The following is a 6,447-nucleotide window of genomic DNA, read 5'->3' on the forward strand; positions in this document are numbered from 1 at the left end:
ATGCAGTCAAGTGAAAAGTAACTACAATGTGATGCAGTATCTAGAATTAGGATGGTGCCATATCAAAACTCTAAAGTACAGGAGATTGATTCTAGGACTATATGGTAGATGGGAAGGAAACTATTAGTGAGGGCCTAGAAACATAGCAAGAAAACTATATTACAGGATACTGGAAAAATGGTGAGGAAACTACTATAAAAAAATTAAAATGGCAAGAAACTGAAAAAATAGTGAGCAACATTATGTGGTGGTGAAAGTGCCACCTGCAGTAACTTGAAAGGTAATCCAGGGACCGGCCTGGTGGCACAGCGGTTAAGTGCACACGTTCTGCTTTGGCGGCCAGGGGTTCATCGGTCTGGATCCCAGGTGCGGACATGGCACCGCTTGCCAAGCCATGCTGTGGTAGGCATCCCACATATAAAGTAGAGGAAGATGGGCACAGATGTTAGCTCAGGGCCAGTCTTCCTCAGCAAAAAGAGGACGATTGGCAGCAGATGTTAGGTCAGATTTAGCTAAAAAAAAAAAAAAAAGATAATCTACCCAGTAACTTGATGGACTTTTGGATTTAAGCAAAGAGATATCCAAGCAGAAAATTGACAGTATCAGCTAATTTATACTAACTGAAGTATAAGGAACTCCAAGAAAGTGATGGATTTGGAAAAGAACTGGCAAATTTGTAAGCTGCATTTAGAGAGATTATAGAGGGGCTAGAATTTGCAAATCTGGAATATAACTATCTCTTACTGCCAGCTTCTCAGGCAAATAAAAGGTTCTCAAATTAAGACATGACCTAACGATAAAGATCAAATCAAAGGTAAGACATTTTCTATAAGTTATCTAAGGAATTTAACTTGGTCCTTTCTCAGCTGAACAAAATGGCTTCTTGACAGTTTAAAGATATAGTCCCACAGAAGTGTAATCCCAAAATAGCAGTAAGTCTGAAAAGAGATGCTTGTCTTGAAAACAATTGTGAGTTTGGCTTCTAAAATGTGGAGTGACTTTTAATATAACATATAGAAAGCCCCCAAAGTTCTTAAGGGAATTCTATTAGTACTGCTAACCTGAACTAACAAGGACCATGACTATTCAGCTTAGAAAGAGGTTTCTGGGCCCCTAACTTTAAACAGACAAGAACAGGCTGAGAAAGTTGCCCAAAGGGTGTACAGGGAGATGAATTGGAATTGGGCATTTGGAATTTGAAGCATCCGTAGGATATCAAGAGTAGTGAAATCAGAGGAGTTGAACACCTAATTCTAAAACTTAGGAGACAAATCTGGTTTAGAGATTTAAACTTGAGAGTCATTAGCACGTAATGAAAATGCAAAATTACAAATCTAAACTTTCAGCCTTGATTGAAATATAGGTGAAATCTTGGGACCCCCACATCACAGTGTTAGTCAGTGAGAATCCTTAATAGAAGCAGAAAATTGTTGACACAAGTGCTTTTGAGAATGCAAATCACTGGGCTAGTTTTACAACATTGTCCTATCAGGCAGGTTCCTGGAAAGAAAAAAAATTCACCCTAGATGGGTTCAAATTAAGACTTTCATGAAAGGAGTACTAGCAAAAGTGTGGACAGAACTGTTGGGACAAACACGGAATATCATGGCACTGAGAGACTGCAACCTTTCCTATCCCCAGAACTAAAAAGTCAAGCGTAGGAAACAGTGTTAATGGACCCAGTGGGAGGCACTGCCCAGCAGCACCTGTAGCTGCAGAGGACCCAGCTACAGCCAGAGATAGGCACTGGGGAGGGAGCCGGCAGAGAAGAAATGCCCTGGCCTTGCCATCTTCCTGTGTTATATCTCCTGCTGGTATACCTCCTACTGGGCAAGCCAAAGGAGCACAGGTAATACAGTCCTCAGAGGACAATGTCTCAAGGCGTAAATCGAGAGAGAAGGGCAGCAAACGTATCTGGACAAGCAAATGGAAAACAACTAGCACAGGTTTTAGGGTAAAGGAGAAGATTTAATAATATTTATAAACCAGATATCAAAAATGCACAAAGAATATACAGCACTAGCCTGGTGGCAAGAAGGCCATGTTCAATTTACATATACGGGTTCTGTATCTTATAAATGTGAATCTGGGGCAGGCCCCGTGGCGCAGTGGTTAAGTTCACGCGCTCTGCTTTGGCGGCCTGGGGTTTCGCTGGTTTCGTTTAGTTAGTTTTTAACTGGGAGAGACTACTGAGCATGATTAATTGCTATTGGGAAGAAACCAGTGGAGTGAAAGAAGTTGAATCTATAAAAGGGTAAAGAGTTAATCAATGAATGGACCAGGGTGTCTGTTACAAAGTAGATGCTCAATAAGTATTTATTAAATAAATGAGTAAATTCCTTAAGAAGGCGGGAAGGCATTAATCCAGAAACTATTTGAAGGAATTATCTGTAGACAAGAGGCAGGATATCTCCTCCATAAACAAGGCAAAAAGGATGAAATGAGTGTGAATTCAGGTCATTTGGTAGATGTGGTGTCAAGAATTTGGGAAAGTTCCAACAGATGACTTCTATTTTCTCTGTGAAATGGAAGATGAGATCATCTGAGGAAAATAAAAGAGGGATGGTAAATTGCAAGCACTGAGAAGTATGAAAAAGGTTTATGAAACAGTCTCTTGTGTTCTGAAAGGACGCTTCAGAGAAAAGCCTCTGTAAGCAGCTGCCAGCCTCCAATATGTGTGGTGGCTCGTGAAAGGGGTGGCAAGCATATACTCCCTGCTGGACCTCAGCACTGGATCAGATGAGCTCATCATCACCTGCCAGCTTTTCCTGTTCCTCCCTCACTTGAAACTCTAGGCCACAATCTTCAGGACTTATTTTCTCCTTTGTTGTCCTGGCATTGTTCCACCAGATTTGTGCATTCTTTTTCTTTTCTTTCTTTTTTATGGTTTATCTTCCCCAAATCCCCCCTGGTAGGTGGTTGTATATCTTAGTTGCAGGTCCTTCTAGTTGTGGCATGTGGGATGCCGCCTCAACATGGCCTGATGGGTGGTGCCATGTCCGCGCCCAGGATCTGAGCTGGTGAAACCCTGGGCCACCGCAGCAGAGCACAGGAACTTAAGCACTCAGCCACCGGGCTGGCCCCTGATTTGTACATTCTTATAGCTCCCTAGGAGTCCACAACCTTGGATAATTCTGCCTCCCTACCTGGACAATGTTTCATCGTTCCACTTTGAGGACATTTCTTATAGCTCATTACAATTCTGAGACCTGCCAACCCAGATACGGACCCTACCAGCAAGGCACCCACCAACCTTCAAAGAAGCAAACTGAAAATAAAGTATAAGAAATAGGGTAAGCCTACTTCATTATCCATTCAGTCCTTCCCACAGAGCTTGAGTCATCTTTGGGCAGAGAAGCAAGGGACACAGAAGCTTGCCCTTAAGCCCCCGCTTTAGCCTGCTTAACACCCTCCACTCTCCCAGGTGGCTGATGGTGGAAAGGACTTCTCCCTCTGTGAGGAGATCCCACTCAAAATCTATAGCAATTTGGCCTTAGCCTATGGCCTCAACAAGGAAACTCTATCAGGATATAAGATAGAAAGCCTAACACCCCTCTGAAAGAAAAAATAGTCATAACATAGGTGGTTTTGTTACAATACTCACAGGAACTCCCAAGTCTGTATAAGGATATATATTATAGTCCAAGACAAAAATCAAACAGACGAATGAATAAACTATATGTTGATTTTAGTTATTACCTAACCAATAAATGATATGTATATAAAGTATCTTTCACAAACTCTAGAGAATTTTAAGTCAATTCTCATCAAAATTTCAGAAGATGCAACACAAACTCATGAATAACGTATGCAGCTTCATAGAGGACTTTGCCAAAATAATTGATTATCTAGTAGTGAGATTACTTAAAAGAAAACACTGAAAAAGGTGGCCTTGGGAATTTATTTTAAGCAAATGGGTTGGGAGAAAGGTAAGAAACAAAAAATGATGGCTGAGAACTTGAACACTCCAACAAGGAATGGGACCACCTCTAAATTATACAGTTGCTAAATTTCCTCATCACTTTGCTCCACTATGTATGAAAAAAGTTATCTAGACCAGGCAATATTTCTTATGGTTATGGCTATAACTCTAGAGAAGAATTATTAATCTGTTTTGGATCATTAAACTCAATATGTACCTTTATGTAAAATTCCATTCTTCTCTCAGCTACCCATTATGATATTCTCTGTTTAAAATAATTCTCCCTTAAGGGATCCATTGTTTTCCTTAAAAAAAAAAAAAAAAAAAAGAAGCAGAGGCCAGTCTGGTGGCATAGTGGTTAATTTCACACACTCCACTTGGGTGGCCCAGGGTTCTCAGGTTCGGATCCTGGGCATGGACCTAGCACTGCTCGTCAAGCCATGCTGTGGCAGTATCCCACATAAAATAGAGGAAGACTGGCACAGGTGTTAGCTCAGCAACAATCTTCCACAAGCAAAAAGAGGAAGATTGGCAACAGATATTAGCTCAGGGCCAATCTTCCTCACCAAAAAAAAAAGAAAGAAAAAAAGGCAGCAAGAGGCAGATCTCTGAAAGAGGTTATATATATATATATATATATATATATATATATATATATTCTTATTACTTGGGAAAAACAACAGAAGAAGGAGTCTTGGAACAGGAAACCTAGAAAATCTATCTTATTGGACTTCCCCTCTTATAAAAGTGCATTTCCTTTTCATTTCCGCATATTTCATTTTCATTTCAAATGTATTTCATTTTCAAAATAAGCAATAGAAAAGAATTGTGGCCAAATCTCATGCAAAATCATTATAAGAAAAAGGAGAGAAAAGGACAGAATAAAATCCCCCCAAATCATGATGAAAACACTTCACAAAGAAATGCCAACAAAATGTTAAACTGTAAAATCTAATATTTCAAAATAAGCTAAAAGAAATTAAGAAAAGTATAGATGCTATGAAAGAATAACATAAGTCAGCATTAGTGGAACTTAAAAATGCCAAACCCAGAATCTGGGGTTATAAAGAAAGGAATCCAAGACCTTTCCTGACTTTTTCTCTGCCATCTCTTCCATCTGTCCCTTCACCATCAACTTGAGCCTGTTATTCTCTAGGCTAGTTTGCCTTGGCCCTGGCCCCCGGCAATGCTTCCATGCATAGCAGATTAAGCACATGATGGCTTTCATTGAGCAAGAAACCAATGGGAAAGCAGAAGAAATAGAGGAAAAGGCAAAGGAAAGATAAGAGGTTAAGCAAGATTATCTTGTGCAAACAAAAAGCCTGAAGATTACGGAATATTATGACAAGAAAGAAATGCAGATAGTGTAGAAGGAGGAAATTTCAGATTCAGGTTGATGAATCAAACAAGTGCAAATGTCCTCTGAGCCAGAAATGACCTTGTTACAGACCTAAGGGAAGCAAAGCAGACACTCAGCAAGGTGGTAAAGGATGCAACCAGGCACTGAGTGCTCATGGTGGCGTTGGTCCTCCAGGGTTCGTACTTGTTGCTATAGCCTCTAGTGGCTGTTCCTTGCAGGAGTCAAGACCTCTGGTAGAGGGTGAAATGCAGAAAGTGATCCCTATGTACAAAGTTGCCACCAAAAAAGATGCTAGTGTCTAAATTGATCAGGAGGCCTACCTGTCTGAGTACGTAGCTGGCAGTGTTAAAATCCATGGTGGAGATCACAAAATAAAGGTTTCCAAAACCTTAAAAAGCCAGCAAGATCTCATAGAAATGATGCCAGAAGTATGGTGAGCTTGGTGTGAATACCCACAGAAAGTTTTGAGGTTAAGCCTTTGGCAGGTGAAGCTTACTCCATTGCGGTATGACTATACTATGAAAGCATCCAATATGTGAAAAAACAAGATTTTCTGCATCACCTCCTCTTTGATGTCCTGATATTGCTCTATATTTATCCATGGTATGGCTCTTCTGTAGCTGTTGCCTTTGTCCTAATCATTAACATCAGGAGAAAGATTCAGGTTAGAGAGTTTTAAGTACCTTTAAGTTTCTGCTATTTTGATTGAATATATATGTGGCAAGCACTCATTATAGCAGTAGCAGCTTACTATTTGGGCCTAAGAGTTTTCCTCATATATAAATGTGCTTTATTTAGTAAAACAAAAAGTTTATAAGAGGAAAAAATGAGAGAACTCAGGAGGTAATTTTAAAATTTTTAAGGAAGCATAAACAAGAAGAAACATAAGAACAAATAAAAGCAACAAATAATGTCTTAACAGAAATAGAAGATTAAAAGGAGAAAAATGTTGGGACCTGCCCCATGGCCCAGTGGTTAAGTTCGTGTGCTCCACTTTCACAGCCTGGAGTTTCGCCAGTTCAGATCCTGGGCATGGGACATGGCACTGCTCATCAGGCCATGCCGAGGTGGCATCTCACATGGCACAACCAGAAGCACTTACAACTAGAATATACAACTATGTACTGACGGACTTTGGGGAGAAGAAGAAGGAAAAAAAAGAAGA

The 6,447-nt window shown here is 40.2% G+C and overlaps 1 pseudogene; it reads left to right on the forward strand.

Moving 5' to 3' along the window:
* On the forward strand, positions 1-6,447 carry LOC106843067 (V-type proton ATPase subunit E 1-like; annotated as a pseudogene).

This window comes from Equus asinus, chromosome 11 (assembly GCF_041296235.1).
Source record: "Equus asinus isolate D_3611 breed Donkey chromosome 11, EquAss-T2T_v2, whole genome shotgun sequence".
In the NCBI taxonomy this organism is placed as follows: domain Eukaryota; kingdom Metazoa; phylum Chordata; class Mammalia; order Perissodactyla; family Equidae; genus Equus; species Equus asinus.